At 52.6% G+C, this 19,336-nt stretch overlaps 1 protein-coding gene across 7 annotated transcripts in view; it reads right to left on the bottom strand.

The window, feature by feature from the left end:
- The window catches only part of GDPD5 (glycerophosphodiester phosphodiesterase domain containing 5), an 83,092-nt gene that overhangs the window by 49,463 nt on the left and 14,293 nt on the right, over nucleotides 1-19,336 (bottom strand). For 5 of the 7 annotated variants that reach the window (XM_059188747.1, XM_059188734.1, XM_059188741.1 and 2 more), the window contains exon 2: nucleotides 3,820-3,903. The exons of the other annotated variants lie outside the window; for them this stretch is intronic. The gene's annotated coding sequence lies outside the window, so the exon portion shown is untranslated. The remainder of the gene's footprint in view (nucleotides 1-3,819; nucleotides 3,904-19,336) is intronic. 7 annotated transcript variants of the gene reach the window in all.

The raw sequence follows: 19,336 nt of genomic DNA, 5'->3' as shown, positions 1-19,336 counted from the left end.
GCCTGGAAAACTCCTACTGAGCTCAGCTCAAAAACCCCTCTTCCAGGAAACCTTCCCTGCCCACGTCAGGGTCTCTTCTGGGTCTCACTAACTCCTGTGCCTCCTTGGATCCCGGCACTTAATCATTGCAGGGTGACTTCTAGGACAAGGCAGACTTATGCGGAATTCAGAAATAAGGAAGGATCTGTGGCAAAGTGGGGGGACACAGGGGCTCTAGGTAGGGGGATAGCACAAGGAAAGCCTGGTGGCTGAGAGGCATGAGCAGGGCTGAGGGCGGCCCCAGGCTCCAGCCAGCAAGTGAAGCCCCATGTGGGCACCATCTGGGGGAGGGGGTCTGTTGCCAACAGGAGACTCCTTGCCCTCTGGGAGACCAGGGGTAGCAGGGCACCTCCAGGTCACCCATCAAGATACCAAACCCAAACCCACTGAGACAAATCCCTGGCTTTGGCTCAGTGGCTAAAGCTTGGGCTCTGCAGGAGGCTCAAAGAATCAATCAGGCTGTAATTAGGGTCATTATTCGTCTCTTTCCACAGTGGTGCCAGGGCTGCCTGTTTATCCAACACTTCCGTGCCAGGAGACCTCTGATTTCCCTTCCCCTCCAAGCAGGCCAAGCCAGACTGATATTCCAGGCTGGCTCCAGACCCCGGCGAAGGGCTCCCCAGTTCTTCCGCCCCTCTTGGCTGTCCTCCTGCAGAAAGGGCTCTCTGCTTCTCCCTCGGGATGGGATGGCTTCCTTGGAACTGTGGCCTCAGGGACGATTTATCCCCTACCTAAAGCTCTTGAGCTCCCTCAGTCTATGTTTAAGAAGCCTCCTCTCTGTGGCAGGCCCTGCTGGGAGCCAAGAATGATTCACAGAGAATGAGACACGAACCTTCCTCTCGAGGAGACAAGCACGCTGCCCAAATGGCAGCTACAGCTACAGCCCGCGCCCGGTGCTTTCCAGGGCATGAGGGCCTCCACACACCCGCTCAACAGAGCATCTGGCCAGCTCCACAGGGCAGGAGCAGATCTGCAATTTATAGACGGACAGGGAGGAGAGGCTGGTGGAGGCCTGGATAGGTGTGCCGAGCTTCAGTGAAGGCCCTACAGGGACAGACACGGGGGTCTCGGGCGTGTTTGCGGCTGCAGGCTGGACAGGAGCCAGGAATGGACCCTGCCCGGGGGACCTGGCTTCTCTTGACATAGGTGGGACCACTGTTTCCCAAGTCAGGACTATGTGTATAGGCTGAGTAGTTCACGGGAATGACCTGGCCTTGCTCTGAATGTGGAGCTTAGCATCTCAGAACTTAAAATCTAGCTCCAAGCTCTCAAAACCAGGGTCTTAGAATCGACTCACTCAAGACTCATACAATCACGAAATCCTGATGCAGTCCAACAGGGATCCAAGAACTATCCTTGGATTTTCAGACTATCTTTGGATTTCAGACCATTTCAAATGTCAGCAGAGAAAGATCTGGAACATTCCATCCAGCCACCCTTCTCATGTAGAAATCCCCAGTACAGCTCCTAGGGGTGGTTCCCCAGCACAGGGGCCTGCGTGGGCTTGCATACATCCTGTGATAGGCCCCTCCCTCCCTGGAAGGCTGACTTCTTCCCCCCTGAAGCTGCCAGGACCCCTACTGCTGCTACCCACTGGCACTGACAGGTTCTCCCCTGAGCAGGCAGAGTGAGCAAATATTCTCAGGGCTTCTGGCAGGGCCTCAAGAATCAGCCTGGGGGCTTGGTGAGGGGGAGCCTTCCATCAACCTCTTGTCTAGGCTGACACCCCAGTCCCTCCCAGGAACATGGTGATTCAATCACAGGGACTAGGCTGACTTTTTCCGAGGCCTCTCCCTGGGTCCTCATGAAGGAGGAAAAGGAGAAAGCTGAGTATGGCAGAGACTTGCACTAAGCAAACCTGTCCCTGCCCAGTTTTTACTCCCGGAGGGAATGGAGAGCATTGATTTATTTTATTTATTTATGTAAAATAGCAGTTATCATACAAATGGGCTTCCCAAGCAGGCCCTTGGGGTTGGGGAGAGAAGCAAGGCCTATCACTTAAGGAATCTTTCTCTTGCTTCCTTCCCCTTATATCTACCTGCATAGCCTCACCTCCCCCTTACCCCTCTTCACAGCTCTCTGCTCTAAGCGCACCACATTATCCCGTCTCCCCACCTCCACACCTTTTGCTCAGGCTGGGCCCTCTGCCAAGAAAGCCCTCCCCACCACCCCAGTTCAAGTCCTGTCCATCTTAACAAATGGACCCTGTGCAAAGCTCAGTCCGATCCGCGCCCCCCCCCCCAGATGCCCACTGCCTCCTATCTCTGTGTTCCCGTCATCTGGCAGAACTCTCCAGACATGATCGCAGGCCTCTGTGCCCAGTAATTATCTGCTTCCCTAGCTGCCTTGCCTACCAGGCAGGATTTCAGAACCATTTAGCCAAGCTTTTCTGAGGAACCCAGTGTCTGTGACCCTGCACAGGGCGACGGGGACACAAGATACCCCAGTCCCCATCCCCAAGAGGGGAGTCACTGTGCAGGGGGCCTGTGTCTCTGCACTGGGCCTGGCACCAAGGAGGCCGCAGGGTTATCTGTCAGTCGGAAAAGCTGGTTGAATATGCAGCGGAAGGAAAGGAGATCAGAGCCTCTTAAACCACGCTACTGTGCAGCCGTTTCTGAGCCCTTTCCACTTCTGCTCCTGAAGAATAATTAGCTTCTCCCAATTGACAGGAAAAAAGGTTACTAAAAAAAGTCTCAATTAAGTATTTTCTCCCACAATTTTTGCTTAACCCCCTGAGATCTGTTTACACACATCTGCTCTGGGTCTAGAACAAGATGGCCTCAGCCTTAGCACAGAATACTGGACTTCCTGTTACTCTCTCTTCATCGTGGTGTCCTGTGAAGGACAGGGGCCCCTCTACTTCCAGGATGTCTGAGAACTGGGGCCTAACCTTTTCTTCCCTCCTTTCAAATATCTAGGTCTCCCTTCTGTAACCAAAGAAAACTGGACTTACTCGAATGCTGAGGAAGAAAGCTGCAGGAATTTGCTGGCCCAGCATGCCTTGAAGGTTCATGCCAGTTCCATGATTCAAGACCTCCAATTCCATCATTTGCTATTCATTCCTTTGGCTGAAGCATAACTTTCTCTAGGATTATCTTTTAAAATACCAATCTCTCCTGGAAATGGGAGCCCTTTAAACTCCCAAATTGAAAGTCAAGGAAACTTAGTTTAATATATGGCTCTAAAGGCAGGAAATCACAGGGACTAAGAATGTGCATTGAGAGCCAATCTGCCTGGGTTTGAGACCCAGTTCTACCACCTACTGATTGGTATAATACAACCAGACCTCAGCCTCCTTATCTATAAAGTGGGGATAATAATAGCACCTCCTGGGGCACCTGGGTGGCTCAGTGGGTTAAAGCCTCTGCTTTCGGCTCAGGACATGATCCCAGGGTCCTGGGATCGAGCCCCACATCAGGCTCTCTGCTCAGCAGGGAGCCTGCTTCCCCCTCTCCCTCTGCCTGCCTCTCTGCCTACTTGTGATCTCTGTCTGTCAAATAAATAAATAAAATCTTTTTAGAAAAATAATAGCACCTCATGGGTTGTCGTGGGGATGAAACAAGCTAATATGTGTCAGGGGCTTAGGCAAGTCCCTGGTACAAAGGAAGGAATGGTCTACCAGACAGCTCTACTGAGGGCTTCTGATTATTATTACTCTGTTTTTTTTTTTGTAAACTGCACGATGCTGTCCCCATTAGCAGCCAGTGTGCTGCCCTCTGTAGCTTGTCTCTAACCTCCCCTTCCCCCCCGCCACCAACACTTCCCTTTGCTTTTCTTTACCTTGAAGAAGGTATCAGTGGTTGTGACCGGGGCTCCTTAGGATGTCCTGTCCACAGAGGCGGTGATGTCACTTCCCTGGGACAGCTGAGGGGACAAGGGGACAAACCCAGTCATATCACTCATCAGTCCACCCTGCCTTCTCTCCCACCTGACCCTTTGCAAGTCCCCACATGCGTCCACCTTGTGCTGAGTGTGGGCCCCAGGGATGGGCCACACCTTGTCGCTGCCCAGGGAAGCTGCCGAGCTGACGGGGGGATCCAGCTGTGAGCAACCAGACCCCACACAAGCAATCCTACCTCCACGTATGCTGCCCACAAACGAGCCCTAACCCTAAACCCAGGGCAACCAGTACCCTGAGCCACTCCCACAACCTCTGGAACTCACAGAAACGCAATTCAAGTCCCAGCTGCCTTGGAGAGAGACTGGGGCTACTTGTGGCTCCTGGGGTGAGGAGGCTGAGGTCCTTTCATGCAGCCCAGAGACCTGCTTTTCTGGAGGTAGCCACCGAACCAGCTGCTCTTCTAACCCAGCTACCAAGGAGGGCCGGGGGGCTGGAGGCGGGATCCAGGGCACCACAATTATGTGGCTAACTTCTGACTCATGCGCTGCCTCCCCCATCCCCAGCTCCTACAGCTAGAGGGGCAGCCCTCCTGTCTAGGAACTGGGTGGAGAGACGGTACCCATAGGCCATGGCAAGAAAAGGAGAGAGGAGGCAACCCTGGGACAGTGCTGCAGGCTCGCGAGGATGCGGCCACATCGCCCACAAGGGCTGGCGTGACTGGGAGCCTCCCTGGGCCTCTCAGAGAGTCAGAGGCAGAGCTAGGCCTGGGACCTTGGCCTCCTGCTGCTGTGCAGACCCACAACAGGGGTGGTGGCTCAGGCCCATTGCCCAAGCCCATACCAACATGAGAACTTTCTGATGCCATCGGGCCCTGAAGTCATACACTGGCAAGAAACACACGGCCAAGGCTCAGCCTCAGATTGGAGCAGGACGGAGCTTAGAAGTGACATCGAGCTCCTCAGACACAGACCCCCATGGCACCTGAACCCTGCCTCCCTCTACCTGCAGTCCCCAGCTTTCTCCTAGTGCTACTGTCTACAAAGCTTTCTTATTTCTCGTGTCTCCCGTTAGGACGTAAGTGACAGATGGACTATAAATAGAGCAGGGTTTCTCAAACTTCAGCGTGCAAACAAATCACCTGGAGACCTTGTTAAAACACAGTCTGACACAGTGTTTTCTAGGAGGTCTAGACCGGGACCTGAGATTCTCCATTTTTTTTTTAAGGTTTTATTTATTTATTTGATATATAGAGAGAGACGGCAAGAGAGGGAACATAAGCATGGGGAGTGGGAGAGGGAGAAGCAGGCTTCCTGCCGAGCAGGGAGCCTGATGCAGGGCTTGATTCCAGGACTCTGGGATCATGACCAAAGCTAAAGGCAGATGTTTAACAACTGAGTCACCCAGGCACCCCCAAAACACAGTTGTTACTGCATGCACACTGGGGTCAAACTGTTCAAGTTAGGATCTTGACTCTTACTGTGTCACCTTGGGCAAGTTATCTAACCTCTCTATTCCTCTATCTCCTTATCATAAAATAGCAACAATGACAACAGTATTAAACCTGACTCATAGGGTTGATGTGAAGATTACATTATGTAAAATGCTTAAAGTGATTCTTCTTTCAAATTTAAAAATGGAGACTCTGAGAGACGGACACAGCCAGCAAGGTGGCAGAGCCGAAATTCAACCCCAAATCTCTTCACACACATCCTGAGACACCAAGCCATCACAGAACACCACAGCCAGCAATTCTTCCTCCACACGTGGAGACTGAGACCCAGAGAAGGGTGGGGGGCAAATTCATGAGAAAGTTGGTGTCACAAATCCAGGTTGATGACTCCCAGCCTCCTGCACTTTCCACCTCACCATCCTTCTGCACTGAAGAGAAAGTGACACAGATTCTCTCTGAGGGGTCCCAGCCTCTGCTGTCAGCCTGCACATGGCCGGTAGCTAGCCTGGAAGGCAGATGTGGGAATGACGCGATGTGGAGGTTGCCCGCCTGCCCGCCATGGCCTGGGTTTCCCTGTACTCTCAGAGCCCTGCCCAGCAGGCTGGGTGAGAACAGTCCAGTGGTCTCCTTCCATCTCCAGCTCCTCCTACCTCCAGTCTCTGGCACTGTGTGGTCTCGGGGTCCCCCAGCTAGGGTGGCAGGCAGAAAGAAGGGGACATGGCTTGAGCCTGGCTCCACCCCCACCTTGGTTTCCCAGCACGGGGCCAGTGGGAGCCTGTGAGTCACTTCAAGGAAGTGCTTGGCCCCAAACAGGAAGTGGCTCTTCTAGCTGAAAACCCCTTCAGGATCCCCCAGGGCCCTGAGCAGCAGGTGGCTGGGGGAGCAGAGCCTGAAGAAGCTGCCTGGGATACAGTAACACCTATTTGGATTTTACCTGAAACTCAAACATGGCGTCCATCCCTGGACTGTGAAACATGGCCAGGGACTTTTTCGCTATGTGATCTTAGGTACATCAGTACCCTTCTCTGAGCCTTTATTCCTTCATCTGCAGGATGTGGGGCAGCATTACAAGACTGCCTAAAGGGATGCCTGGGTGACTCAGTTGGTTTAACATCTGCCTTCAGGTCAGGTCATGATCCCAGGGCTCTGGGGTTGAGTCCCACGTTGGACTCCTTGTAGGAAGCCTGCTTATGCATGTGTGCATTCTCCCTCTCTCTGACAAATAAATAAAATCTTTAAAAGAAAACAAAAAAACAAGACTACCTATGGCCTGGCATTCCATGATGAAATGAAGGGCTGGAAAAAGCAAATTCAAGTTTTAAATAAATGAGAAAATGCATATATATGAATGAAAGGCATTGAGTAATGCGGACACATAGATTGAAACACCCGCCAAAGGACAAGCTCCATCATTTATCTGCTCTGAGCTGTCCGATAGAGATCTCACCGATGAGATCTCCTCCCACCCCCTGAATCACCCTGAGGCACAAGGAAGAAAGGCCACTGCCCAGAGCCCACACATCACAGAAACACGCTCACAAATGAACACAGTAGAGAACATACAGGAGCCACGGGATATTCGTGGGACACGCAGGTGTAATCTGCTCCCCTCACGCCACTCAGGCCCCCCTAAAACCCTTCTCCATTCCTTGGGCATGAAGAACAAAAGGTGATTCTGTTCAGATGAAGAACTGTGGGTCACTTTGTTACTGATGGGGGAGAGGGACACTAGGTGGTGGTGGCCCAGGTTGGGGGGAATGGGAGGGGACCAAGAGGCAGGAAGATTTAGGGGGGGGGAATTCAACTTGTCTAATCCTTTCTCTCAGACTGCAAGAGCAATGGCTTCTTGCATAACAGAGTATCTGTTTCCCAGGAATGCCGAGCAACTTTATTATTTATTTATTTTTGGCTTTTCTCCCTGTTCCACTTTGTGGTTCTAAGAGGGTGGTGCCCACAATAAATGCACAAAGTGGCTGAAGAATGCTACGGTATCTTAGAATTCACATCACTCTGATTAACGTGACATGAAAAGGGACACAAACTCTTTACATTGACATGAAAGGCTGGGACTGAATGGTTTCAATTCTATAAATGTTCAAAAAGTTGAATATTTCATCTCTATTCAAATGATTTTATTTTAAAATCTGATATTCATTGATTATAATATGTATAGTTTTGATTTCCATACATAATTTCAAGGCATAAAAATTATTTTTGAAGAGACAGGTTCTCCTTTCTTTGCATTTAATTTACATTTTTGATGGAAATATACTCAAATTCCATGCACCTTAAATATAACTGCATTTTGTTTTGATCCTTCAGACTGTTACTATCAGTACCTAATTTTCAAATGATGTGCAAATCCTGATTATAACACCATAACTGTGGCAATCTCGCTAAAATGAACAAATATATTTTATGAAATGAATAAGGAGTAATGTCTTACCTCTCATCGAAACATCACTGGCCTACCAACGAAACACCCAGATGTGTACTTGTAATTATGTTCGGTCTTCTTTGCTATTTTGTCAATTTCAGTTGTATAAAATCCTTACTTTACATGTATATTTCAATTTCTATCATGAAGATATAATTGTCAAGGTGAGAAAATCAAATTAATTGTCTGGGCTTATTTTATAACCTTCAAATACCCAACAGAGATCTACGGGCCTCTATTTGTATTTCTGCCCTGGGCCCTGCACACTTCGTACAGGGCCTGCCCGTCAACCCTCTGCTCCTTGGGGCGGTGGCAGGGAGGGTGGGGTGGCGAGCAGGCAGGGAGGAGCCTGGGCCTCAGGATAGGTCTTGCAGTACCCTAGTTGTTAAGCCTGGTGAGAATAACACCCTGCACATCTGAGCAGAGTATGAGCACCACAGACGCCTGTCAGATGTGCTAGTGATTAACAGCGGTGACGGAGCACTCAGCTACCCAGCTCAGTCCATCCTGATCTGGTGAACTTAGTTCAGGTTCCAAGTTAGACAGGGCTGGAGGCTGGAGCCAGGTCTCCCAGCTGGGGAGCTCTGTGGGATTCTGCTTCTGGAAGTGGAAAGAGAGCACATGGGCCTGAGGGAGCAGTGGAAGCACAAGGAAGCTTTCAGAAGGCCCCATGTCGTGTGGACCATGCTGTCGTGCGGCACCTCTCCCACACCCCCCTTTCTAACAGGCAAGAAGAGCTGTCCCTTATTGGAACTTCCTCTGGGCCAGACTCCAGGTGATCAGCTCCATATACGCTCTATTGGAATATAATCCACAGACGAATTCTCAGGAGAGGCCTCTGTCATGCTTCACACATGCTCCCTGGATCCCTTTACCATACAGGGACACACCAGCTTGCACGATCCCTCCTAGCCGCCAACATGTATGGAAGTGTGTGGGCAGACGACCCAGAGCCTGCCGGAATCCCTTCACTTGCAGTCATGGTCATTCCCTGGGGCCCCCTTTACCACGACCACCTGGGTAAAGGTCTGAGTTCTCTAGCATCCTTGCTCTGGCAGTCAGCTCTGGTCCCCTGTCCCCAGAGCTCCCGTGCAGACTGAGCCAAGCACCCTTCCACTCTTACTTTTCCTCCTCTTTCTGGTTCTACTTTCCCTATGCCCTTAGCAGCTTCTTTTCTGGGAAAACTTCTTAATACATCACTCTCACCTGAATCCTTGCCTCACAGTCTGGTTCTAGATCACCCAACCCAAGACAGCTAGGTGAGCGGTACCATTAATTTTCCCATTTCAGAGACAAGGAAACTGAGGCTCAGACTTTGAGTTGTTAAAGCTTCCCCATATGGCAAGCAGCAAAATGGACTTGAGGTGGGCAAAGCCTAAGCCCTGACCCCTCTACCGGCCAGCATGGTCTGATCTGCTTACAGCCCTGAACGCTGTCCCCTCCTGGCCATCTGAGCTAACTTTCATTTTTTTTTATTAGAAGGAAAGCAGAAGGATCTGTAGATGATCCAAGGAGAATGACTAAGTCCTCAGATTCTTCTGGTTGGCTCAGATCCTGTTTTGGTCAATCCTTGTGAATCAGGGCGGGTCTGACATTCTGGGAATGCAGGGAGACTTCAAACCAACTTTATGAAAACAAGTTGTAAAAACACTGGCCGCCACTCAAAGAGGCCGGCTGATCAGCTTGGCTCCACAGAGCAGGGTTGAACAAGTTCACCAGAAGGGAACAGGCAGCAGGACAGACTTCGGCTAGACCCAGAGAAAGAACGTCCTGGTCACTGGGAAGAAAGGGAGTGTTCACTGGAAAGGGGTGGAGGGGGACAAACTGGGTGAGACTCGTCGGTTGATTGCCCCTGGAAAGAGCCAGCCCCAAGGTGGTGTACAGGGAGGACGAGGAGGGGGACTCGGGCTGTGAACACCTGCTCCAGTTCCCTGCAGGCCAACCCTGCCCCGGCTCCCCCAGGGAGCCGGGTGTGTCCTCCTTGGAAGCCCGAGGATCCCTGCCCTGACCTTCCCAGGCTTTTCTTGTTTGCAGCAGCTCCAAAGTAACCCTAGAGTCCTGGGACAGAAAAACATGGGAGCACAACTCCGCCCAGCCCTGAGCATCATCGTTGACTTGGAACCTGCTTTATGAGGATGCTCAGTTTGTGGGGTTCCTGCCTCCTAGGACGCCAAAAGTCTCCACAGGAAAGGGTTCCCTGATCCTCCCACCCCCAAGATGGATGGAGGTCCTGGAGCCTGGCAGAGCTCAGGGCAGGACTAAGGGCTGCCACCTCCTTCTCCCCCGCTCCATATAACCATCCTTCCAGGAAAATCTCCTGGCCCCTGCAGAGGACTAAAGAAGGTGCTCCTAGCCCGTCTCACCCACTCCTCCCTCCAACCTCCGCTGGGCTGGCTCCTTCCAGGTGGCAATGAACAGGTGTGAGTCTCACCCAGTTGGTTCCCCTCCACCCCCTTCTAGCCTGCACTCTCCTTCCTTCCTTCCCTCTCATCCAAACCTCTGAAAAAGATGTCTACACTCGTGTCCCCTCTCCCTCCCTCCCACCTGCTGCTAAACCCACAGCTCTCTGTTCCTGCCAGGTTCAGCCATGACCTCCATGTGAGTGAGGCCACTGGGCAGCTCTCAGTTCTCCCTGACACGGTGGGCTTCACCCTCCTTCTGGAAACATCCTTCATTCCTGGCATACAGCACATCACTTGCTCTGGCTTCCCTCCTTGTCTCCAGGCCCCTCCCTCTCCCAGGCCTCATGCAGCATTTCTTCCCGAGCCCTTTGTCCTCCCTTGCCCTTCACCTTCTCCTAGATCATCCAGCAGTGCCATCTCTGGACCAAGCTCAAAGCCCAAGTATTCAGTGACCCCTGGTCATCCTGGCTTGGGAACCTCATACCTGTGGTGGCCCAATAGGAATTCATCACATTCCCCTAAGTGCCCTCCACCCCTGTCCCTATCTCAAGAAACCTCCATTCTTCAGTCTTCCAGACCTGGCAGATGAGAATCACCCTTCCCACCCACCTTCCTCAAGCCCCTAGGCCTACCTGAGACCTGTTACCCAACCTTTTCCCCTCAGCTCCCACCAAAAAGCCCTCAAGTCTCAGTTCAAACCCCTCCTGCAGGAAGCCTTCCTTGACTCTCCTGGTAGATCGGGCATGCCTCTTCCTGTTTTCATGAGCCCTGCACAGCCTGCTTCAGGAGCCACGCTGTGTCCAGCTGCGTCCTGACGCCCCCGTATGGCTCTGGAAGGGCTGAGGCACTGCCTGATCTGACTGAGTCCTAGCATCCTGCCCAAGTTCTACACACAAGAGCCCCTGGGAGAAAGTCCCCACACCTGGGGAACTCATCTTTCTGCTGAATTTGCCCCATCGGTGAGCTCTGGATCACCCCTCTACCCGCACACCTACCAGGGTAAAGGTTGTCTCTGCTCCGCCCCTCCCCTCCCCCTGGGGCTTAAAACCAGGAGCTCTAACAGCCCCTTGTAGACACAGGCTAACCTGTCTGCCGTGTTAAGGCGAGACCCCCGGGGCCTGCAGGAAAGCAAGGGGCCCCTCTCATTCTCCACCCCTGTCCCTATCTCTATCCCTATGTGTGCGAGCAAGCACATGCACAAACACACAGAGGAAGGCACACACAAATACAGAGCGCATGTTCACAGGCAGCCCGGGCAAATACACACGGACGCACAAACACAGGCTCGTGGAGGTGTAGACAGGCCCACAGATGCAGCATCCTGGAAGCAGCATGGACTTGGGCTTCTGCTTCCCCCATGGGCACCATGGGTGCCAAGAGTCAAGGTTGGCTTGGCTGGGGCTCAGGGCTGGCTCTCACCTCTGCACACCAGGGGCCTGGGGCAGAGGGCGGCAGCAATAGCTCACAGTTCTGCAGCTTCTGCCCTTCTTTCCCCCTCAGTTTCCATAACCTCTTCCTCTAGGAAGCCCGCCCTTTCAGTGCTAGGTGGGGAGTTGGCCCCCAGAGGAGCTCCTGCTCAGATCCCACCCCGATCTTTCCCTTGGGCCCCCTCTCCCATGTAAGGGAAGGGCTGGCCCAGCTTGGTCACAGCTCAGAGCTTTTAGGATCAAGACTAAGTCCCCTTCCCCAGCCCTGGTTCTGCCTTGCCTCCCCATGGTGGCCCACATGCCCCACCGAGTAATCCTTGGCTGTTCCCTTCCCCAGAGTCAGCACCAACATCAGAGGCAGAAGCCAGCCTTGGCAAGTCCATCTGATTGTCAGGACAGAAGGGTCTGGGGGGCTGCTGGGGGGCTGCTCCTTTACAGGTGAGAGACAGGTGAATTTCCCAGGACCACATGACTGCTAAGCCCTTCTTCTCTTTCACTGAAATCCTGTGCCCAGCCAAGGCCATGGAGAATGGATGGGAGGAGTCTGCAGGAGCAGAGCAGGGGCTGGAGGGGCTCGCAGGGAGGAACCCAGGCCTACAGAGCTCTTATTCCTGCTGAACAGAATCAGAGGCACCCTGAGTGCGGCAGCCACATGGAGCATCTGGGGCTGGCTCCTTCACTAACTTGCCGTGGGATGTGGAGCAAGTCCCCAGGCCTCAGTTTCCCCATCTGTGATGTGAGTGGGAGGAGGACACCACAACCTTCAGGATCTGTTCCACTCAGACCCTGCAAGTCTACAGAGTAGGAAGGGGTGCTGGAAGGAGAGGCCAGGAGAGGTGCAGGGCTGAGGCCACTGGGTGTTCTCTGGCCCTGCCGGCTTCCTTAGGGTTAGCTTCTAGGTTCCCCCAGACCCCTCTGCCAAGGCAGGCACACTCCCACCCTTTTATCTCCCCTTGCAGCAGAGGAAAACTGCAAAGTATCCAATATACCAGAAGGGGAGAAAAAGGCAAGTGAGGGTGGGTACGTATATCACATGCAAAATGGATGCAAATGCTCTGGGCAAACACCTGGGCATGCGCCCCAACATCCCTGTCCTCTCCCTGTACCCCCTAAGCCCAGCACCTTCCCAAATCCTGCTGACTACACCTCAGAAGTGGCTCCCTCATTAGCCAGGCCCCTTCTCCAGCCTTTCATATCTCTGCCTGAGAAACAGCCAAGAACCCCTTGGGAGAAGCCCTACATGCAAAGCTTTTCTCACCTTCCCAGCCCCCCCACCTCATCTCAGGGGAGTCCCAGCCACCTGGAGCTAACTCCCTGCCCCAGGAACACCACACTCCACACCGTTACACAGCTATCTCCCTCTGTGCATCAAACTCCTGTAGATCCCTCAATACCCAAGTGGGAAATGCTGCAGTTCGGTGAACTGGCTTCTGTATTGGGCATCAGGTCTTAAAGTCAGCACTCCATGAGTAAATTGCATATGGTTAAAATCACCCTTGATTATCTATAGCTATCACTTATTTACAATGCCTAGTCACTGTTCTAGATGACTCCTATGTTTTGACTCACCTAACTCTCACAACCATGGCAGACTGTATTTTCAGAGACATCTGCAGCAGTATCTGTCATCCCACATGCTCTTTCTACAATGTTCCCAGGGAAAGGTAGGGTCTATGCTACCCCCACTTCAATCTGGGCGGGGAGTTTGGACTAATGGCTGAAGATACACCATGAGGCTCCCCAGGCCAGCTCATCGAATGTGATGCAGCTTCTGCCACCCTCACCGGGATACTCCTGCTGGAGCGCTGGGCCGCTGTGGGGACTACCTGACAGCTCCGAGGCTGCTATTTCATGGGGAAGCCCACGTGAGCCCACAGCTAGGAACAGAGCCCTGCGACGAGAGGCCCAGCCAACCACTGCTGCCCCAGCTCCTCGCTGCCCTAGTTGCCATCTGACTATATTGGTGCCAGAAACCCTCAGCTGAGCCCACCTTAAGATTCCTGACCTATACATGCTGAGATAACAAAATGGTTGTTCTTTTATAAAGTCACAAAATTTTGAGGTGGTTTTGATTTGTAATAATAGTAACCGGAACATCACTATCCCTGCTTCAGGGAATTAGAATTTGAGGCACAGAGAGGCTAAGCAGTTTGGCAAAGATCACAGAGCTGGTAATGGTCAGGGTCCAGATTTGAACCCAGGCAGTTCAGCCCCAGAAAGCACGATATTCACTGCTATGCCATACTAACTGCCTTCAAGGTCTGCTTGGTACCCCGGCAGGCCTCAGGGAGCTGCTGCTGAATAAATGACCGAGTGAAGGAGTAAGCAAATGAACAGGTGAGTGAAATCAGAGTGTGAGCTCCCAGGTGCAAGGCAGGACCTCAGGCAAGCCTGAGCCATGCGCAGGAATCAGACACGAGCCCCTCATCGCTGGGGCAGCACTGCCGTCTGCAGCCCTGGGAGAAGGTGGCCATCAGAGGAGCCTGGCAGATGCGACCTGCCTCAGGCCCCACACAGAGGAGCCTGAGATGCTCATCTCCCTGCTCCCGGTCTTCCCCAGCCCTGCATGCTGCAGGATTATACATGGGCCCCTGGAGAGCCAGGCCTACCTGAGGACAAGGCTCCTGGAGCCCGGCTACCGCAGCAGGAAGTTCCCTGAGCGGGAAGGGTGGAGACAGTGTAATCCTGGCATGGCCACTGACCCACTGTGTGAACTTGGGTGAGTCTCTGTCCCTCTCTGGGCCCGGGAGCTCTCCAGCTGCTCATTCACCAAATTCGGAGCTGGCCTTGTGGAGGAGGGTTAAGGTGAGTTTGGGTATGTGGGTCCCCAAAATACCAAAAGGGATCCATCCAGAGATGGAAAGTGCATAATGAGGATGAATACCACCCCAACTGGGAACCTGCTTTGCTGGGCATTTTTACATGCACAATTTCTAATCCTTGCAACCCCACCAGGCTCAGCAGTAAGTGACGAAGGACTGAGACTCACAGCTCAAACGATGCCAGAAGACAGGGTTCGAACCAGGCCCATTCATCTTCAAAACTCCCACTCTTCACAATCCAAGTGTTCAGGAACAGACAAACGGATAAACATGTGGTATGCACCTATGGCAATATATTATTCAGCCATGAAAAAGGAAGGAAATCTTGTCACACACTACAACCTGGACAGATCATGAGGACATTATACCAAGTGAAATAAGCCAGTCACAAAAAGATGAATACAGTAGGCTTCCACAGATATGAAGCACCTAGAATAGTCAGATTCATAATGGAATGGAGGTTGCCAGGGGCTGGAAGGTGAGGGAAATGGGTGTTGTAGTTTAGTGGGTTTTTTTTTTTTTAAGGATTTTATTCTATTTATTTGAGAGAGAGAGAGCATGAGCAGGGTGAGGGGCAGAAGGAGAGGGAGAAGCAGACTCCCCACTAAGCAGGGAACCCAATGCAGGGCTGGATCCCAGGACCCTGGGATCATGACCTGAGCCGAAGGCAGATGCTTAATGACTGAGCCAGCTGGATGCCCTGGGTATTTCAGTTTTGTCAGCCGAAAACTTCTGGAGATATGTTGTGCAATAATGTGAATAAAGTTAACACTACTGAATGATACACTTAAAAATGATTAAGTTGCGGGATACCTGGGTGGCTCAGTCAGTTAAGCATCTGCCTTCAGCTCAGGTCATGATCCCAGGGTCCTGGGATCAAGTACCACATTGGGCTCCTTGCTTAGCAGGGAGTCTGCTTCTCCCTCTGCCTGCCATTCCCCTGCTTGTGCTTGCTCTCTCTCTCTGAAAAATAAATAATATCAGTAGAAAAAATTATAAAGATGGTAAATTTTAAGTTATATGTTTTTTTACCACAGCTTAAAAAAATTCCCACTCTCAGGGTAGAGAGGGAGGTTATAAGGGCAGTTAGGGAAGGGAGTCCAGGCAGGCTTCACAGAAGAGGGGGCTTTGAGTTAGACAAGGTTTGGGCAAACACAGATGGGACTGGGGGATTATAGGCTTGCAGCACTGGCCCCTGCCTTCCTCCCTCCTTCCCTCCCTCCTAGGATCAGGCTAACTCTATCCCCTGTTCCACTCTAGCCCTTCAGCCCAAGGGAAGCAACATTGGAAGAAAGAAGGGATTTCTTAAACACCTACTATGTGTTCCCACCACATTTACTTCATGACCTCAGCCCAGCCTCTATTCTCCTGGGACTCAGGCTTCCCACCTGTATAACCAGAGCATGACCTAAGACTCCTTCCAGTTTTCATACTGGGAGTAATCACTAAGGGGTAAGGGAGCTGGGAGGTGCCAGGGCCCTGCAGAGAATGGGGGACCCGGACACTCACTGTTCAAAACACCAGGAATATGGAGCTATGGCCTCATGACCCTGCCCCAAGCAGCTTCAGTCCACTTCCCAGAAGGGGAGCCTGAGATGCACAGGATTTGGTTTCGTTCCAACTCAACAAACAGGTGCCTACATCTATTCTGTTGTCCTCCCCATCCAGTCCTGGGGTAACGTAAAGTAAAGCACAAGTCATTGCTCTGAGATGAAGTCCTCCCTGCCCAGGGCTCTTTCCAGGAACCAGGACTCTCACATTTTCCCCAACTCATGAGGAAGGACACATCTTGGTTCTGATCTCAGCTCTGCCAAGTAGTAACTGGGTCTTGGTGTCCTCGTGCACATGGTGGGCATGAGGACACCTTCCCGCAGTGCCCCTGTGAGGGTTAGATGAGCCAAGGACCCCAGTGTGGAGCCCAGGTTCTGGCATACAGTAGGCCCTCAATAAATGACCGCCGTCATCAGCTCTCCTTGAAGACAAAGCCATTTTCATCGATCCGTTTGTTCCTCTCAGAGGCCAGCTTGTTTGTTTGAACACATCTCAGAGAGATTTTCCCCCAGGAACCCTGGGTAATGCTCCCCAGCCAGCCCCAGGGACGAGAAGGGAGGAGCAGTGAGCCTTACTTATGGAAAAAAAATAAAATCATCCTCACGTGGAAACATGAGAGAAGTCCTGAGGAAGCCTGTGGTAGCCCAAGCACCCTTCACCCACCCTCTCCCTCCTCCACCCGGGAGGACCCACAATGGCCCCAGATCCTGCTTAATAAAGCCCTGTGGGCCAGGCTAGGAGGACTGAGATGATCCGGCTGCTGCTTAATTCACACAAAGCCTTCTATTCTTAGCTGAGCAGGGGCCTAGTGCCTTGCCAGCTGCCAGCAGTGCGGCTAGCCCTGGGATGCTGGCCTGGGGGTCAGCCGTGACCATGAGGTAGCCAGCAGTCCCTGACCCGGCCAGAGCCTGAGACCAAGGGAGGGCTGCAGAGCATAGCCATGACACCAGGAAGGAAGCAGAGGCTGGGTTCTCTGCCCCAAGCCGCTGGCCAGCACCTGGGGCCACCTTCCTGCAGAAAGCCCCCAAGCACCCACTATGTGTCCATTGTGTTTTTTTCCCAGTAGAGTTTTACCGATCATTTCTCACATGAACCTCACCATTCAAGAGAGTTAGGTGCCCATTCCCCTCCTTCCATGGGGATGGGGAGACTAGGGACTCACCCTGGGCCACTGGCAACATGCCGAGTCATGCCTCACACCCTGGGTGACCTGGCCACAGAGGCTTGCCTGGTCCCAGAAGGAAGTTCCCCAACACCTGGCGACTTAGAAGCGCCTCTGCTGGGGTCATAGGTTTGAGAACACATCTAAGCTGTGCTGACCTTTCCAAGGATATTTAAAGAAATGTTCTCTCTCCAGCTTAAACACCACATCGACTAAAAAATCCGATTTCTTTGCTCTGGGCCATAATTAGATCCTCCCTGTGAATTGGTGGCCTACTATGTGCCCAGTACCTTACTGAATGTCCCACCTGCTGGGGCCTTTCATCTGACCTTACAGTAGCCTTGTGAGGCTGGCCTTGTCATCAGCATTTTCCAGCTGAGCCTGCATCACATATCCAAGGTTGCAGAGGCACTGGATAGAGCTGGACAGGAACTGGGGTGTGTCAGGCCTTTTTAGGATGAGGGACAATTGATGCTTATGCTTCCTGGCTCTTCTTTCAATAAACTGCTTAAAATGACTTTCCTGTTCCATTATATCCTTCTGCCTGCCTGTTCCTGCTCCCCTGCCCCCACGCCAACCTAAGAGGAGGGAGCGTCTGTGACACCCCTGGTTGCTGGCTGAGTCCAGCTGTCTCTGGAGACCCCAGCCCTACTTGAGCCAGGACACCATCTGGGAGCCTCTCAGGAACCAGGGCATTGAGAAGGCCCCTCAAAACGCTGAGGGAAGGGAAGCTGGGCACAGCCCACTCCTCTCCCCCTGTGCCTCCTCACGGGCAGAGTGGCTTTGACCGAGCACTCTGTGACAAGCTGCAGGCTGCTCCCAGAGTGGGCACCTAGCCCCCAGAAATAAAGTAGCATCCACATCAGAGATCAGAACCACCTTGACTGACATCTCCTGGTACCCTCTGGGAAGTGGAAGGGGGGATGACTGTGTCCTTCTGCCCATGGACCCCAACCACTCCCCTCCCCCTCACCTACCCAGGGACACAGGCCAGAGTCTCCTGTAGGACCTGTGGGACCCAGCCTCCTGAATAGGACAGCTGAGCTGGGGAGAAGGACTTCCTTATGTGTGCTCCCCATCCTTCCCCGGGGCTCAGGATCCAACACTCTGCAGACCTCTGGGAGACAGCCGGACAGGGGACTGTATCTGGTCCAGGGCCTAGCACACAGGAAGGGCAGGGCTGTCTCTCCTGTTGGAATGCATGCCAGAAAAGGAGTGCAAACACAGCCCAGGCCTGCATGTGCTGCTTGTACATAATTCATGGGCTCCTATCGCTTTGGCCTGGATAAAATGTACTCAGCAGGAGAAACCGCATGGTAAATAGTAAGCAGGTACGGGTGGGGTGGGGAGGCTTCCAGAAAGAAGTGAGTGGGCCAGAGGCCCTGGGGGATCATGGAAATAGGACAAATACATGTTATTGACAAAATGGTTTATACTTATGTGGGGTAAGTGAGTTTACTATGCATTTCCATAAACTTTATCTCATGGAATCTTCAGAAAAGGCCAGAATGGGAATTACAACTTTCCCATTTTACAGATGAGGAAACAGGCTCAGAGGTTAAGTAACTTAGCCATTTTTCCAAAGAGGGAAGGAGGAGAATTTCCTACCCTGCACCAAACTGCTTCATGTGCACAACCCTCAACCCGGGGCTGGCTCAACTCCCCCTCCCCCCAGAGCACAGCCTGGGGACTGAGAAGATCTAGTAGGGAGGGCACGAAGGCACTTTGTCCTGAGCCCACTGCCCAACTGCTGAAGGGGGAGAGAGGAGCGAATTCCACCAGGAGAGCCAGCCTGACCCCAGCCCCAGCAAATGGGCTGCCCCACACCCAGGGAGCCTCTGGCCTGTGCCCAACTGGGGCAGCCCAGTGGATCTCAGGGGGTGGGGAGAAACACTCTCGCCTTGCCCTGCACACACATCAAGAATTCCTGAGAGTCCTTCAGAGCTGGAGGGGAAGTGCTAGGTGACTTTGCCTGACATGAACATGAGTGACTCAAGGTCCAGAGAGGAGGACTTGTTCAAGGTTCCACAGCGGAAGGGTCCAGTCAGTCTGCAAACGGGGCACCGCCAGGTGCAGGGGACACTGGGATGAACATGACATGGTCTGGCCCTTCCAGATGCTTCCCCTCAGCTGGTGTTCAGACCCTCCTGATCTGCCCCGGGCAGCTTCTTCACCCCCATCTCCAGCAAACCCCCTTTTCTTCCT

This window comes from Mustela lutreola, chromosome 1 (genome assembly GCF_030435805.1).
Source record: "Mustela lutreola isolate mMusLut2 chromosome 1, mMusLut2.pri, whole genome shotgun sequence".
NCBI lineage: Eukaryota > Metazoa > Chordata > Mammalia > Carnivora > Mustelidae > Mustela > Mustela lutreola.
This window is presented reverse-complemented; position numbering and strand designations above follow the sequence as displayed.